At 46.2% G+C, this 17,472-nt stretch overlaps 2 protein-coding genes across 7 annotated transcripts in view; both read left to right on the plus strand.

The window, feature by feature from the left end:
• The window catches only part of RFLNA (refilin A), a 244,657-nt gene that overhangs the window by 5,772 nt on the left and 221,413 nt on the right, over positions 1-17,472 (plus strand). The window contains exon 2 of one of the 2 annotated variants that reach the window (XM_067701165.1): positions 8,599-8,692. The exons of the other annotated variant lie outside the window; for it this stretch is intronic. The gene's annotated coding sequence lies outside the window, so the exon portion shown is untranslated. The remainder of the gene's footprint in view (positions 1-8,598; positions 8,693-17,472) is intronic. 2 annotated transcript variants of the gene reach the window in all.
• The window catches only part of ZNF664 (zinc finger protein 664), a 34,671-nt gene that overhangs the window by 5,772 nt on the left and 11,427 nt on the right, over positions 1-17,472 (plus strand). For 2 of the 5 annotated variants that reach the window (XM_067701161.1, XM_067701158.1), the window contains exon 2: positions 8,599-8,692. The exons of 2 other annotated variants lie outside the window; for them this stretch is intronic. The gene's annotated coding sequence lies outside the window, so the exon portion shown is untranslated. Of the gene's footprint in view, positions 1-8,595; positions 8,693-17,472 lie in introns of all 5 variants that reach the window. One more of the 5 variants, XM_067701159.1, reaches the window with a different exon arrangement.

Consider the following 17,472-nt stretch of genomic DNA (forward strand, 5'->3'; position numbering starts at 1 on the left):
GTGGGATCCTCCCGGACTGGGGCATGAACCTGCGTCCACTGCATCGGCAGGCGGACTCTCAACCACTGCGCCACCAGGGAAGCCCAGAGGAATATTTTTAAATACAGAGAGGCTTTGCATACAAAAGATATGTATTGTGGAATTATTTTTAAGGGTGCATTTCCTATAACTTTAAGGGTTAAGTTATGGTACATCCACTGGATAATATATTACTGGCCGTTAAAATATTTAGGAAGAAAATGTATTAAAGTGCTTATGACAATGTTGAAGGAAAATCAGGATGCAAAATTGCATACGTGATATGATTAAAACCCTTAGTTAAACAGAAGTCCCAACAACCCTCCACAAAAACCTATGATGGAAAAATGTCTAGAAGAAATTAAATGAAAATCTTAAAAGTTGTGTATTTAGGGTAGTAGGATGTAGGATGATTTAAAATTTTTTGCTTTTTTTATTTTTCAGGATTATGTTATTACATCTATAATTTGTTATTTCATTTATTTTGGAACGTTTACTTTAAAAAAGTACATCCTATGTAGAACATGTGTTAGCTGCATGGTTAATAGATACATGCCCTTTAAAAAAATAGATCTGTCTTATATATTAAAGTGTCCTCTAAAATGTTCTCTAAAAACTAATATCTAAACATTTTTTGAGTGATACATTTGGAGTAAGTTTGAATGAATTTTGTCTCTTCCAACTTTTGGAGGAAAATTGCTTCTTAGCAATATGCAGAATAAAAATAGTTCTCGTTTCTTGTAACTGTAGAATAAATGCAGAAACTTAAAACATGGGCCGTGGAATTTCCTAGGTTGACTCTTGTTAACTCTTCGTGTTCCTAACACACAGATCCAGTCCCAGAGCAAGTTGCGTTTAACTGAGTCAGGATGAGTAGCACTTAGCCAGCTGGACCAAGGGCAGAAGCATTGAGAGCCTGATTATTATGCAGGGCCTGCAAGTGACTCGGCAGAGTGGAGCTCAGGGTGCCTCGGGGTATGCAGTGTAGGTGAGGCTGAAGGGGTTATTCTAAAGGCATGTGCATTTGTTCCCTTGCCAGGGGTTAACTGTGGACCTGCAGTAGGTTCTGTGGACGTGGAGTGGCATGTGGCTTAGTGGAGGACAAAGCCGAGGAAGTGTGGTAGTGGAGATAGCGTTGCGGACATGGAAGGGCTCTGGGGGCACATAAGAAGGTACCCTACATGACCCAGATTTGAGGGTAGGGGTGCCAGTCAGGGGAGGCTTTCTAGAGAAGGTGAGCCCCGAAGGTAAATGGCAGGAACAGCAAGTGTGAGGGCCCAGAGTTCAAAGGAGTGTTGGGTGGCGGGGCAGGGAGTGATTGAGGCCTAGGAGCAGACAGAACCTGGCGAGTCTGAAGAAGTTTGCTTTGGCTGGAGCTAGAATCGGAGTGGGCAGCTGTGAGAGATGAACCAGGAGAGGTAAATAGTAGCTAACGCTGATCAGAGTCTGAAAGCCTGGGACTTCCGTGGCGGTCCAGTGGTTTAAGACTCTGCTCTCCCAATGCAGGGGGCACGGTGTTCGATCCCTGATTGGGGAACTAAGATGCCGCATGCTGCATGGCCAAAAACAAAGAAACAAACAAATATATGCCATATGAATAAATTCGGAAATTACACTGAGAATTAATGGAACCCATTGAGAAACTTTAAGCGGGGTAATCAACAATCCATTTTGCATTTTAGGAAGATTACCTTACAGTGGATAATGGGTTAGAGGAAGGCAAGCCTGGAGGCTTTGCAGTGTTCCAGGGGAAGATGGTGGCCTGAATGACAGCTGAATGTCGGTGAGGTGGGTGGATAAATTCAGGAGGAATTGAGGAGATAGAGTGACAGAACTTCGTGAGTGGGAAGAGGGTTGATGGTAACCAGGTTTCTGACTTGCAATTGAGAGACTAGTGGACCCATTTACTAGAGTTGAGAACAGAGTTGGCTTTGGTGAAGAGGTGACAGATTGAGTTTTGGACGTGCTGAGTGTATGGGGCTTGTAGGACATGTAGGATCTTCCTGAGAGAATTTGCAAAGAATGATTTTATGATGCAGATACATGCTTTGTTACATGAATGACTGAGTGCTGTGCATAAATCCATTATTAAAAATCCGTGTTTCTGTGTGGTAAATTTTTCTTGGAATATGATTACACATCTATGTATTGTTTAAGATTGGGGTATCTGTCTAGCTTAGACTGGACTGTTGATGTCTTTTATATGGAGTTAAGACTTCATGACCCTCACTTTGGGTAATACTCTGGTTGCCTTTTGGGCTAGACTCTGACTCTTTGAGCAGGTGGTGGTCCTAAAGTCAGTCATCCTGTTGTCAGTACTGCTGAATAATTGGAGCGATTTCTATTGATGTTTCCAAACTGGTCGTTCCACACAGAGGTGGGCCAGGACGTAGGCAGAGGGGTGCCCTAGGTCTGATCCATCCGCAGGTGCCTACCTGGCCATTAGAAGTTGTCCTAGTCTATTTGGGCTGCCATGACAAAATACCGTAGACTGGGTGGCTACAACAACAAGTATTTATTTTTCACAGTTCTGGAGGCTGGGAGGTCCAAGATCAAGGTGCCAGTAAATTGAGTGTCTGATGAGGTCCTGCTTCCTGGTTCATAGATGCCGTCTTCTCGCTGTGTCCTCACGTGGCAGAGGGGCGAGGGAGTTCTCTGGGGTCTCTTTTATAAGGACACTCATCCCATTGTGAGGGCTCCACCCACATGACCTGATCACCTCCTAAAGGCCCCACCTCCTAACACCATCACACTGGAGTTAGGGGACACAAACATTCAGGCTGTAGCAGAAGTATGGATAGAGGTTGGAGAATCATTCACAGTGTCCTCACCGCACAGCTGGCATGGAAACCGTGGATGGGTGATATTGTGTAGGCCAGAATGAGGAGGAGCCCAGAGCAGAGCTGGGGCATATGACCCATCAAGGAAAAGGTAGGGGAGACCTTTAAATTCTCAAAAGAATTCATCAGAGAGGAGGAGGATGTCTTAGAGGACATTTGGTTAAAAGAAAATGCATTTGAAATGGCTTAAGTGAAGGGGGATTTCTGAGGAGGCCACCATGGCATCCAGGGCTGTTTCTTGGCTGAGACCCAGTGGTGGCTGGAACGTCAACAGGAATCAGTGCAGCTGCTCTCTGCCTTTGTCCCTCCTGAGTCACTGTCCCTGCCAGGTCACTTTATAGACCCAGACTTTCCACGTCCCAAGTCTAAACTCTCAGGGAAGAGCATCTGATTGGTTCAGCCCAGCTGATTGGGTTCACTGTTGCAGGGCCTACAGGGGCAGATGCGCCAGGCGGTGAGTGCAGAGGAGGGGCTCAGGAGAGGGCGGTTCCTGGCAGCTGAGGAGGAAGTTCCCAGAAGTGGCAGGGGCAGTAGTTTTAAATGTTTACAGATGTGATAAAGGGATAAGGAGTGAAACTAGATTGGGCAAATTGAAGTGTTTAGCCTAAGTTTAAAGAATCACCACAGCTAATCCAAATTGGGAGAACTACAAGATGGATAACCAGTGGCTATGGTAGATACTCATTTGGACAGAAGTTGGAAGAAGGGAGATTTTCAAAAAAATGAAGGTTAACTTTGGCGTTGTATCAGAAGAATTCAAAGTTTGATTTTAAAAAGCAGTCATTTGTGTTGCTAATACGAAAGCATTTCTACAGCTTTATTCTAACTCTAGAATATGCATTGTCTCTTGTGTCACCTGATATAAGAAATTCAGTAAAGCTATTCTAGAGCTCATTTATTTTTCATAACCTGCAAGTTCATAAAATAATCATAGCTTATTTCCACATCTAATTTTGCAGCGCCTTCCACAGTATTGTGACAGATCTTGTGAGGAAGCCCTTATTAAAGCCAGAGCAAACGTCTGTCCCAAAGGGGTTAGGTAAATGATAAAACAATTCATAAAAATAATCCGAACCCCTTTCCTTCAGAGTAAACCCCATTATGTCCCTCTGGCTTTCAAAATTATTTTTAGATGTGCATGTCAAACGTGTAGGATTAAGCTTCATAGGATTAAGGATAAGACTATTTCAATGATTCAAAATACTTGGCATCGGCCAGCAAACATAAGTCAGGTTTTTAGTTAACCAATATGCAGTAACATTACTTTATCTCTATATTATGCTAGGATTAGGACCTTGTGATAAGCAAGCCCCCAGACTCACAGTTAGGATCAGGGAACCTGCAGAAAGCAGGTTGTACAAATCTTCATGCTGCTTAGCAACGAGTTAGAGGTAGTAATCCACTGTGAAATTCGTTTCAGGTTCTAATGCTGTCGTGTAAATGGCCATGAAGATTTCTGAGCAAGTGTTTGAGCGCCCTCTGGAGGCGTTCTGCACGGTTAAAACAACTCCTACAAAAGGTTCTCTTTAACAGCCCGAGTTGAGAACGTGTGGACTGGATGGCTGGCCTGGTGGGGGTGTAAGTGGGGAGCAGCGAGGGCTGAGGTGGAGCCCACGGGAGCACCGGTGCTTAGGGGGAGCAGGGGTCTCCAGCAGGCTGAGCATAAGACTGTGGTGGTGAGAGCGGAGTCACAGAGGGAGAGTCCTGCGAGATGAAGGCTGCGCCCGGAGGCTCTTCAGTGGCGTAGTGATGGGTGGAGGAGTAAGTGGGAAGTGGAGCGATAGAAGTCGGGAAGATAAGCCTTGAAGAAGCCTGGGTGGGGAAATGGAGAGAGAGCATGGCAGCTAGAGAAGGCATAGGATTGAATACGGGTTTTCCTTAAGATGGAAGAGGCTTAGCGTTGGTTTAAACGCTGAGAGGAGAAAATAAGCAGAGATCAGATGAAATGGAAAGATGTGTAGGGTGGGGACGGGGAGAGAGTTGGATTTAAAGCTCCCAGCCTGGGAGACTTGTTGGGGGAAGATGTTGCCTTTTATAGGGACTTCATATGGTGAATTAGTGATTTTCAGTTCATTGTGGGATGATAAGGAAATATTCCTGTTATGAGAGAATGTGGAATTGTCATCATGGAAATGGTTCTCATTCAAGCCAGGCAGGTGGTTGAGCTAAAAAAAAATGGAGTCAGGATGTACCTTTAGCGGACACTGGTGTTTAGAAAGAAGGAATAAAAGAAATGGTCAATGCCTTCAGCAAGGCCTGAGGAGAGGTGAGAAAGTGCAGGGAACTGGGGACAGAGGAGACGTGTGTAACCTAGGGTCAAAGAGTGAAACAGAAGCAAGGGTCTGGCCTTGCGCTCTGACGAGGGGGGCAATGGTTTTGTTTGTTTGGTTGGTTTTTCTGTTTTGTTTGGCTGCACCACACAGCTTGCAGGGTCTTAGTTCCTTCACAAAGAACTGGACCCCGGGCCCTCGGCAGTGAAAGCCCGGAGTGTCCTAACCACTGGACGGCCAGGGAACTCCCAGGGAACAGTTTTGCAGAAGAGGCGTCGTGGGGGTGGGGTATAGAAGGGGGAGTGGGTGTGGGGGGGCAGGACCGGGAAGTGTAGAGGTCTGCAGGGAAGGCCAGCAGAGAAGGTGGGGAGAGGGCAGTGGTCGTAGCTGGAACAGACGGTGAGCTTCTCTGTGCTCACCCAGTGAGAGCCCTAATCAGCAGTGACTGTGGAAGGAGAATTATATTTGCCTTTCTGCTTTTACAGGTATAAGATTTAAATCTCGTATAACTTCTGAACTACCTCCTGTTTTTCTCAGATTAAGAATCTGGCCAAATGGGAGAGAATGTTTGGATCTGTTCCTGACATTCATGGTGACTCTTGCACAAGGAGAGAGTAAATGTGACCAATTTTTGATTTATTATGCTGACAGATGTCCTTCAAACATACAGGACCATTTGTAGCCTGAATAACATGTTTTCCCTTCTTTTTGGTAAAACTAATAGGATGGCTAGTAGAAGTTGTTTGGCTTCATTTTTGTAAAATATTACATTAAGAAAAAATAATAGACCCCTAATTCAGGAGTGCCAAAGTTACAGTGTGTTTAAATTTGGGAGGTGAGGCTTGAGTTCTAACTTCAGACTGCTCAGTTTTGAGTAGTAAGGCATAATATTTAAGTGTAAACTTCTGCGGAGGGCAGGGTGGGCGGGTTGCAGCTTACACCCAAGCATGTCTCCTTCCGCGGGACTGGTTTGCAGTCCTTAGAAGGCCTCAGCACTCTTATCTTCGGTGGCCTTTACCATGTCACGTATCAAACGTATTAAAAAAATGTACCCACATCCCACATGAAATTAGCTTATACAAAACTGTGAGTTAAGCTTCGTTAGACTAGTTGTAGGCATTAAACATTTATTAACTTTGATTTTATGATTTTATTTTCATATTTTACATCCAGTAAATATTTTTTTCAGGTCTCAAACATTTTCATAGGCCATTGAGATGCTCATAAGCCCTAGGGCCTGTGCCGAAGGAGCCTAGGGAATGAGACACCCCCCCCCCCCCCGCCCCGTTCTGTTGCGACATCTAGGCACGTCTGGCTGGGGTGGACTTGCCAGGAGTCTGTTGGTTGGAGGCACCGAGCTGCCTCCTGGGAAAACTCCATCCTCAGGGGAGCTGAAGTAACTGTTTTAGTTAGCGATTTTCTGTTGCAAGGAGCAGAGATCCATTCCATTTTAGGAAACGGGATATGGCGTAAGGATGCACCTGGGCCAGAAAACTGTCGTTAACTAAGTCAGCTCGGAGACAAGCAGTCTCTCCAATCGACAGTGGGGTCTCAAGGCAGCTGTCTTTCCTTTGTGTCTTTTTCCTCTTGCTGCCATCTGGTTTTTTCTTTTTTCCTATCCCATCTATCTTTTCTCTACCTTACTTAGAGATTCTACTTCCTCATGACTCTGGTTTGCTGTGATTGCTCGTGACCGCTCCAGTTCCTTTGTACGTAGTAACCTTTCAGCTTCATGTCTCCTGGCTAATCACCTCATTTTCAATATTGTTTAGATTCCTGAGAGAGAGAGATTGGGAATACAACTTTGTTGCAGCTTTTACTGTTATTCCAGGCCACAGCAGAGGTCACTGTTAAGCTCATGGGTCAGGTGTCTGCACATAGTCTAAGACCCTGTGGTGAGGCGAGATGGAGCGGTTATATGGTCTGCAGCAGCTGGGCCTATCCTTAAAGCTGAGGCCGTTCCCATCTGTAGGATTTGCAGGCACCATGATTGGCATGTGTAATTCAGCAAGGAAGAAAAAACCTGGCCCCCTCTCAACCATTTGAAATTCCTGCCCTTTAAAGTATATCCTATTAACAACCTTCATTCTGAGTCAACCCTTTGTTCCCATTTTAGAAACTAAAATCCCTAAATATATTGAAAGCATTTTTGGTTTTCCTTTTTCTCCCCATTTGATTCAGTTTCAGATGTTGCAGGGTCACTCAGGGCAGTCTGTAGGACTCCATTTCTCATGTTAGTGGTTTCTACTGAAGTGATAGAGCTGCTTCAGATAGATGTTAGCAGAGTTGGCTTAACTCCAACCTCGTATCATTTGCATGTTTCCTTCCCCCCAGATTTCTGGGGAGCTATATAGACATATAGTAACTTAGCACCGTCCCTAGATTCCCCAAATTTAGGAGAATGTTGCATCCGGATGTTAACATGGCAGCAGTTTGATCCCTAACTCCCTTAATGTGTCATCACTTCCCAAGGAAAAGAGATGTTCCCCGAACTTTAAAATACATCTTGGAATCTATACCCAAACTACTCTTAGCAGTTTTAGAATATAGCAGAGAGGGGAGGAAGTAGATGGAATAAATAAAATAATGATAATGATAGCTAAACTTCGTTGAGCCCTTAACAGTTTCTAGACACTGTTTTTTGTTCTTTTGTTTTTTCTCGCGGTACGCGGGCCTCTCACTGTTGTGGCCTCTCCCATTGCGGAGCACAGGCTCCGGATGCGCAGGCTCAGCGGCCGTGGCTCACGGGCCCAGCCGCTCTGCGGCATGTGGGATCTTCCCGGACCGGGGCACGAACCCGTGTCCCCTGCATCGGCAGGCGGACTCTCAACCACTGCGCCACCAGGGAAGACCATAGGCACTGTTTTAAATACTTGTCATGCGTTAATTTATTTAACCCTTAAACTACCTTATAATGTTACCTTTCAAGGTCAGTTGCCTTTTATTATCTCCATTAACCCCACTCTTAATCTCTTAGGTGAAGGTTGCACAGCTAGCGTGTGGTAAAACCAGGGTATGAACTCGTTCACCCCGCCTGTAGTCTCTGCTCCTTCAGCAGCCTCTCACCTGGAAAATAAGTGAGAAAAACAGTATTGATTTTAGACTCTCTAGGATTCCAGCCAATCTGAGTCAGTTACTCAGTATCCAGTGTGAACCTAAAACTCAATTTGGATAAAGTTCCTATCAAGAGGCTACTTATGATACTAGAATTCCTATATCTTGAAGGGAAGTTGTGCAGGCTTGCCTGGAATTTCCTTTCTAGAGTTTCTCAGGCTTTCTCATCCTCTGTTCGGCCCTATAGGCCTTGAATTCCATATTTTTATATAAATCCTAAATATAAGTGGGTCTACCTATCTTCTGAGCTGGGACCCCACATGTATAATAGTCAGCTCTTCAAAAAGCTTTGTGATCCTAAATTCTCCATAATACAAACCTTCTACTTTTCTCTCTGCATGTTTCTAACCCAGCAGGATCCCGAGGCTTTTGTTGCCCTTCAGCCACTGTGGGCCCTGCCTCTGCCTCTTCTTCTGGAATGTCTTGGGGGTTTTGACTTCTGTCACTGTGGTAAGTTTTCCCCTTGTTTGACCGTTTTCCTCGATGGAGAATCGCCCTCAACTATTTCTAAACCGAAACTGTCTCTGGAGTTTTTTCTAAGCATGTTCCCTTTCGGACTCAGTGAGGAAGAAAGTCTCCCTGTCTCATGATTTTTCTAAGAAAGCTCTTGCCTCTCTCTGGCTTTGAGGTCTCTAGGCCTTAGACAACTTTCCTTAACTCTGAAGACAGCAGAAGCACCTTTGTCCCATCTGGAGTTCCTCTTTGTACCTCTGGAGTCTGATTTTCTTGATTTCATGTAAGCCATTGGCTACTAAAGCTTCGCTCTCTCTGTTCCATTTTCCTTTGCTGTCCTGAAGGCCTTCGGGACCAGAAACCTGCTTTTTAGACTGATGCCCTCCTGGTTTTCTTTCCCATTGGTCCTGTCTTCACTGAGATATCACAGCTTGTTTTTAAGCTGAGTTTGTTACTCCGTAAGTTTCTGGTGTTTTCTTCCAAAGTCTGAACAGCAGCTTTCTCCTTAAATTTGAGTTCCTGAAAGTCTTCTTATTGGGGACTCTGTTACATCAGTCTCTGTGCAGACATGATTCTGAGAGCAGCGTGTTTCCAGCACAAGCATTTTTTTCCTTCATTTTCTTTTGAGCCTTTGGATTTGTGATCATTTTTAAATAATTTTTTTTTTCCTTCAGCTTGACTCAAGAAGACAACATATATTTTACGTAGGACAGGTATTTGTTCCTCTTTATTTGGTCATTGCTGAAATCCAAAATACTCCAGTTGAACACGCAGTCTGGATCGCTGTGGTTTACGTTCATGATAAATCTTTACATTCTTGCTATGCATGGCTGGTCAGCAAGAGGAAGGAGAACCCTGTCTCAGTGGTTGTTGGCCTGGGGCATGTGGCTTCTCATCTTTTTCCCTCACTGCCAGAGGTTGAGTTCTCAGCTCTGGGCCTCTCCCTGCCCTGACTTCACGTCCCTCCTGCACGAGGAGAACTGACTCAGTGAGATAAAGGACGTTTCAGTGGCCTTTGCCGTAGTGGGTGTAGTTACCGTGCACAGTGAGAAGGTTAAGCCTGTGGGGAGGTGTGGTGTCTTTCTCTTTACTGACTCTACTTGGCAGGGTGGGAAGGCTGGGGCTGCTCCTGACCAGCCCAGGGGAAGAGAGGCTGCTCTCCTCTCTTCCTCCGGGTGCTGGGTTGACTTCCAGGCCACGGCCCTGTCTGGAAGCCTGGGCGAGTCTACCTGGGCATGGTGGCAAATGATCTTTCTCTCTTCTCTGTCCCTTTGTGGCTCCATTCTCTCTGGTGTTGACTTGGGTCCCCTCAGTCAGCCTCCTTTTTTATGAGTAGTAAGACTTGAGATACAGGCCTAGTAGTTTATGAATTCCTGTTCTGCCCATAATTACTTTGGTCTCAAGCTCAAGGTTACCACTAACAGAGGGAAAAGGAGTTCTCCATGTGATCTAGCCCCACTGTGGAATGCTGCATCAGGAATGGGATTCACAGGCCTAGCTAATGATGAAGTATTCATGTGTTTTGTATTTCTGGTTCAGTCCTATGCACATTTCTGCCTAGAGTTCCTGGAGGTGAGGAGTGTTCGCTGGGACCACTGGCCAAATTTGTTAGTAGTCTTTAATAGCGTATGTTTCCAAAATGGCACTGATCACCCTCAGGTGCTAGTCCTACCAGGTCAAAAGCCTGAATGCTGACGTTCTGCACTGGGTTTTGTAACCATTCCCTGGCTCATTTTGAGAGTGGGGTGGTGATGCGTTTCTCTCCATGCTAATCCTGAATTCTGATGGCCATGGCCTGTGCGGTTGTAGGATTATGCTTGTCTCTGTGTGGCTGTAGGAAGTTAGCTGCTCTTGCAGTTCGTGCTTCCTGAGTGAGCCTGCTGCATAGCTCTGTCACGCCCATACATACTTACCTGGTTTGCCAAACAGAACAAGTTACAGGTTGTGACCCAGGTATAAAAATAGCCAGAATCTGAGATATTTAAAGTAGATTCATAGAAACAAAGCAGAATGGAAGGGGGAGTTGTTCAGTGGGTACAGAGTTTCAGTTTTGCAAGATGAAAAAGTTCTGGAGAGGTTTCACAATAATGTGCACATCACATACTTAACACTACTGAACTCTACACTGAAAAATGGCTAAGATGGTACATTATATTATGTAGTTTTAACCACAATTTTTAAAATGCATAAAAAAAACAGAATCCCAAATCTCTAATTTTCTGACCTGCCAACTACCGTTATACTCCCAATCCCAGCATCACTGGGGACAGTCCTGTTAAAAATCCACTTTTCATTTCTGTCGCGGTCTCCTGGGCCCAGTCTGTGTGTATCCTTCCTTTAGCTGGCCAGGCCCTGTGTGACCTTCAGGTATTTCCTTTGCTTCTCCCTGAGGGTGGCTTGAGCTTTCTAGTCTCTGGTCCTTTTTCTTCTAGGCCCGAACGTGGATTTTGTCCCTGTAGGTCTTACTCCTCCAGCAGTACGAGGAGGAATCAAGTCTGATAAACGAGAGTCATTCTCACTGCACATTAGAGCTCCTCTGACCTGAGCCTGCTGTGCTTGCTGTCCCGGCCCTGCCCCGGCCCCACTCCTGCAGGCCTTGGAGCAGGGGAATCCCCTGGCCCAGTTGTGAAAGGCTGGTCCCCTGAGGAAGACAAAGCCAATGGAATCAGCCAAAGGGAAGGGACAGGAAAAGGCAGGCTATGCAGGCGAGGGCACAGTCTTACAGGCTGTAGTGCTTAGGTGCATTGACTCTCTAAGCATCCTTGTTGTGTCCCGAAAAGCTTTTGTTCTCAGTCCCCCTCCCATACCCCCCACTGCTTCCCGGTCTTTGCTGCTCCTTCCTGGGGACACAATGAGGCAGAGGCCCTTAAGCTCCGTGATGAGAGCGAGGGTGAGCATCTGTATGACTAACAGTGGGTCTGACCATCCATTTCCTGGATGAGTGAGTTGAGGCTGAGAATGAGTGATCTGTGCCCACACAGCTGTTCAGTGTCAGATCAAGAATTTGGACTTAGAACTTCTTACTGCAAGCCCAGTGTTCCACCCACCAAATTATTATGATTCCTAATGTATATAGATGTTACACATTTACTAGATAAGGTAAACTTGGGCCTTATATGTGGTACTCACATAGGGGCCATCAGTGAAGCAAATCACATCGTGTCCCATTCCTTGGGCGTTCCTGTGTACAGTGTCGAAGAGCAGGAAACAGGTGGTGTGGTGGTGGAGTCCAGAGTGTGAGGAAATGTCACTGCAGTCAAGGATTTTAAGACAATCCTATGAATAGAGAGTCAAGAAGGAAAAACTGCTGGGTAGAAGCGGGAGGTGCAGGAGACAGACACGAAGGTGTGAAAGCAGCGCTTGACTTGGAGCAGAGGAGGAACCGTAATTACTGGGAGGCACACTGGGGGGTCTTGGGAGGCCTCTGCCTGTGAGATGAGGCAAATGAAGGAGTGTGTCATGCACTAGTCAAAATAAGGAAACTCGCATTTATTTGGCTTCAGCCAAGCTGTGGGCACTCTGATAAGTACTTTCCCACTTATTATCTTCTTTAATTATCACAGCAAAGGGTTGTAGACACGACTATCCATATTTTTACAGATCAGTCTTAGGTCAACCGGGGTCACACAGCAAGTGGCAGAGCCAGGCCCACGCCCCGCTGTGTCATTCCAGAGGTCATTTTTGTGGGAGGACTGGGCTGGAGGGAAGCTGAGGAGTATATACCTATGTCATCCTTTATCACCGTAATCACACAGGCAGTTGTCCTTCTCAGACTTCCTTCTCAGACTCAGAAGAAAACTTGGCCTCACTCCCTCTATACTTTTTGTTGCCCTTCTCCAGACCTAATTTCATAGCCTCTGAGATAATTTCTAGTTAAAGAAAAATCAGGCATGGTTCCTTTTGTCTTTTTTCCATTAGGAGTCATTAAACCAAGTCACACGAAGAGCAGTTGTCCCAAGGACACGAGCAAAGCAGCTCTCTTCCCTACGGATCATTAAAACCCAGAGCCCAGATCCTTAGCCACTGAGAACTTTATTAGGCGCGAGGTCAGGGAACCTAGGACTTTCAGGACGTGTGGGCAGGAATAGGGGGCGGGGAGAGAGGAGCCCACACACGTGGGGCCCCAAGTAGGAAACGTGGTCGGGGTAGGGATAAGGTGGCCCCCTGGGAGATCCTGGGCGAGCGGCTGAGGAAGCCAGTGGCAGGGGCTCTCTTTTAGTGCTCAGGGGTCACACTAGATTGGAGTCTTTTCTCACCCACTGGTGGCGGGGAAGCAGAGAGGAAGGCATCAGAAGTGATGTAAAACCCACTGTTGTCATTAAAGGTGAGTTGGAGACTCCTGCTCAGACTCAGAAACCCCTTTGACCTAAAAAGTTGGCCTCAGTGCCCTCAGGGAAACTGTCCCTATAAATTACCAAGGCAGCTGATAATCAGTGGTGGATTCAGGAAGTGCTGCTTGAGCGCCAGGTCGGGGAGTGTTGGAACAGGGGTCAGGGCAGGTTACTGAGTAGACGCCGCGTGAATGGCAGCCAGTGGCCGGTGACTGACGGACTGTTTCAGGAGCCTGCTTTGAGGCCACTGTGGTTTTCCGAAGCGTGTGGTACGCCAGTGAGTAGGTGCAGCGCGTGAGCACCTGAACTGGCCCTTAGGTGGATAGAAGCCTGGACCGTGTTGTGAGGCTGGGCATTTGGCCCCGGGAGATTTAGGCCCCGGAGAGAGCTGCGTGCTTGAGCCACTGTAAGCGAGGCTCCCCTCAGCTTGGACTGCCTCCAGCTTCCCGTTCCTGAGGTCAGCCTGGAGGATGAGGAAGCCTGTGTTCTCACCTCTGTGAGTGAGAAGCACACGTCAGGAACGCGGCCCGCAGTTGGGCCTTGCAGGGGGTTGTCATTGAGGGCAGATGAGGTGTGGGAGCGGACTAGCTGGAGGCCTTTGGGGCTGCCGTAGAGTGTTGGGGGAAGCCAGCCACCAAGGTGCGAGGGCTAGGACCTTACAAGGTGGACTTCCCTGTGACCCGTTACCGTAGAGGTGGCCCGGGGCCCGTGCAGAGGGACTGTAATGAGGAGAAGCGGCCCTGGTAGCTTGAGAAGTGACGTACTGGGAAAAGTGTGGGAAATAGGAAGGGCCTTTTGGGCAGCCAGCCTGGGTGTCTTCCAGGCCGCTAATATCTTCTATTGAAGGACCGATGGTGATGTAGGAGCAAGAGAGAGTGGGCTTGACATTCACAGTCCTAATCGATGCGTTACAAGTGACTGCTATAATCAAGTTATTCTGAGACAGGTAGCCGAGCAGAGATGAGGTGGACTGGGCCTGTGGAGCTTGAGTATCTAGGTCAGCTATACCCTGTTATGTGTAGTTTAGACTGGAATTTTCTGGTAGTGAGATTAACAAGGAGGTAGATGCTGCCTCTGTCGTGTGCCCAGGTCCCTGCAGCACACGGGGATGGCCTTGAACTTCTTAGCCCTGTTCCTCTGCAGCATGCAGGCACCAGGGACCTGAACAGCCTTTCCATTTATTTTTTGTTGCCGAGGCCTGTAGAAAAGGGCCAAGCAGAGGTTCCTTAGCATACCACTGCCCAATTACTATCTGAGTGAGTTGATTTGTGGGACTTCCTGATGGTTTGTGAGGAGGACGAGTTCCTAGCCGTGCTGGGGACACGTTCCATGTTCTCTGTCCATGAACAGGGGCATCCATTATGTCCAGGGGGAACCATATAGGATGATAAGAATCACAAGGCCTTGGAACCAAAATCAAGGTCTTAGAGGAACACATTAGTGACTTCTGCCTAATGGGATAATTTCTGAATCCTTTATAAAACATCTCTCTGGGTAAAGAGTTATTTCTTGTAGTGTTCATCTTTTAATCTTCTCATGTACGGAACTTGACTTTGGGGTTATTGTAGAGGAATTTGGAGGGTATTTTTCTTACAACCAGAATAATGATGGCTGATGATGGAAATTACTAGCTATAAGTAAGTGTTCATCTTACAGTTTGTTCACATACTTTCAGCTTTAAAAAAAAAAGTCGGTTTGAGATGGAATCTCAACCCCTTTTTGGTCTTTGGATCCTTTTACGCTTTAAGAAGTGTTATTTACGGACCTCAAAGAGCTTTCTGTCTGTGTGGGTTATGGGCATTGATGCTTATAATAGAAATGAAGACTAAAACTTCACAAAAAAATTAATTTAAAAATAATGACAAACTCATTACACATTAACACAAATTACATTTGTATGAAAAATAGCTATTTTCTAAAACAAGAAAACATTTAGTAGGAAGAGTGGCAATATTTACATCTGCTTCTGTGTTCAATCTTTGGCAATATGTTGTTTTAGCTGAAGTAGATGAAGACATCCAGCCTCACAGACAAGAGAATTGAAAAAGGGATTTCGGTAGCCTTTTCAGGTAATTGTGAGTTCATTTGTGACACGATACCGAAACTTGACAAGTGGTAGGTTCCTACAGGTTAGTTGCAGTGTGCAGTCCTATCGGTGAACCTTTTGTACTGTGCTATGTTAAAAATCCCTGGTCTCTTTTGTACTTTGAATAGATCTTTTACCCACAGTGATTTGTTACCTGACACATTGGTCATTTGGGCAACATTGGTTCACTTTTTGCAGATCCTGAGAATGTTTATATGTTCCATTACATGTAATATCAGAAAATTCACGGTAAGTGTTGCTGTCAGTCTCATCAGGAAAGTCTTCAAGTCTCAGGAAGCTGGAGAGCTCATGGTGACAGGAGTTTTCCAAAATCCCAATTTTCACTTGAAAGCTCGGATTTGACAGTTGGCAGTAAATACCATCAGTTTCCTGTTATCTGAGATGTCTGTCCAGCACCTAAGTCTGCATAGCAAGTGTGTAGTCACTCAAGTAAAAATGATGTTCTGTCGAGAAGAAGAGGCGGTTCAGCTTGCAGCTCAGACAGTTACATTTATACAAATGCTTTTCCTTTAGGCAACCATTGCCCTTGGGTATGCGACCTGGTATGCTTCCATTTTAATCTAGAATATGATAAATATACATTGAAAATATATTTGTATGTATTTCATATCAATGTAATAAACATAATATGTTTAACATAAATGTAATTAATATAATAAAAGGGTCTAGATTTAGTAAAATTATTTTTTTATTGCTTCTTCAAGGATATTCTTTTTTTTTTTTTTTTTTTTTGGCGGTACGCGGGCCTCTCACTGCTGTGGCCTCTCCCGTTGCGGAGCAGAGGCTCCGGACGCCCAGGCTCAGCGGCCATGGCTCACGGGCCCAGCCGCTCTGTGGCATGTGGGATCCTCCCGGACCGGGGCACGAACCCGTGTCCCCTGCATCGGCAGGCGGACTCTGAACCACTGCGCCACCAGGGAAGCCCAAGGATATTCTTAAGTGAAACTTTGGCTTACTGTGAGCCCCTGGAGGTGAAGAACACTTTGACTACTGGTATCACTTGGTGCCTCTGCCGTAGGGCTCTGTGTGAGGGGCCTGAGGAGTCGGCAGTTTACCAGCCAGTATTTCTGCACCCTCCATGCAAGTGTCAGCACAGTGAAAAAAGTAAACTACATCTTACTGTTATTTTGAAAATCATTTTGATCTTGTTTTATAAGGGTTTTGGAACCCCCAAGAGTCTTGGTTTTTGAGAACTGCTGGTCTACGACAGTAACTGGAAAGAACTGAGCTTCCCGAGGTTGGACAGTTGTTCAGTATCCCGTGCTCACAAGTTGGGTTTTTTGCAAGACTCAACTTGTGGCTGGTGGACTGATTTCAGCCTGCTGACGTTTTATTTGTAGGAATGAATGCTTTTAAGGGGAGTAGGTGGGAGGGGCCCCCTGGCCCCTGATGTCTTAAGCCGGACAAGAGCACACGGTTATATTCCCTGCTGGATCCCAGAAGGCATCTGACCTAGTGCGCCTTGCTGGAGCATGGTTTTAAGGTGAACCAGGCCGTTTGTCAGGCTCTTGGCTTAGTGTGTTGTAGGAGAGGCCTTGAACCTGGAGTGAGCGAGGAAAACAGAATGTGAAGGACGTATTTTAGAGCAGACTTTAACATTTCTGTGCGTAGCAGGGACAGAGGAGAAGGAAGAGATGGATACCACGGCAAACCCAGCTGACTCTGAGCTAGGAAATTGGATAAAAGAGGAGTTTTTAGGGAAAAGAATTGCTTTGTCATTCTGTAGCCAGTATTTATTAGCATTTTCCCCAACTCAGGAGGGGAAGGTCTGGGGACTCGGTTTTCACTGTGGGAGGATAGAGCACCCTGATTTATTGGCCCATCAGTGCTGCGTAGACAGGGAGAGGTGATCCCGAACAGGAAGTGAGTTTGCAGTCAGGAAAGCGTATGGACGCTGGGAGGTGACAGGTTGACGGCTGAGCACTGCAGGTTCCTGAAGCCACCCTCCAGTAAACAGCATGCCTTCCCGATGTTCAACGAGTTGAGGGAAGGACGGGGGAGAGTTTATGGGGCCTAGGCTTGTGCATTGTCTCATTTCATTTTCGTAACAGCCCCGAGAGATGGATATGAGTATCATTTCTCTTTTACGTTTGAGGTAATTGAGTCTTAGGCTTAAGTGAGTTGCTTAAAGTCACACTGTTGGTGGAAGAGCTGGCAAGTGTGTGTTTTTTGCAGGATAAAAAAGGTTGGCAGAAAGTGCTACTTCTCGGGGTGAGAGGCGGCTTTCAGTGGGCTGAGCGTTGGAAGGAGTGGGGGCAGCTGGGGAAGCGGGACTGGCGCTACACAGAGACTCACGCTCTCAGGATCATGCTGTCGGATTGACTGTAGGTTTTCATCGG

Source organism: Pseudorca crassidens, chromosome 12, assembly GCF_039906515.1.
Source record: "Pseudorca crassidens isolate mPseCra1 chromosome 12, mPseCra1.hap1, whole genome shotgun sequence".
NCBI lineage: Eukaryota > Metazoa > Chordata > Mammalia > Artiodactyla > Delphinidae > Pseudorca > Pseudorca crassidens.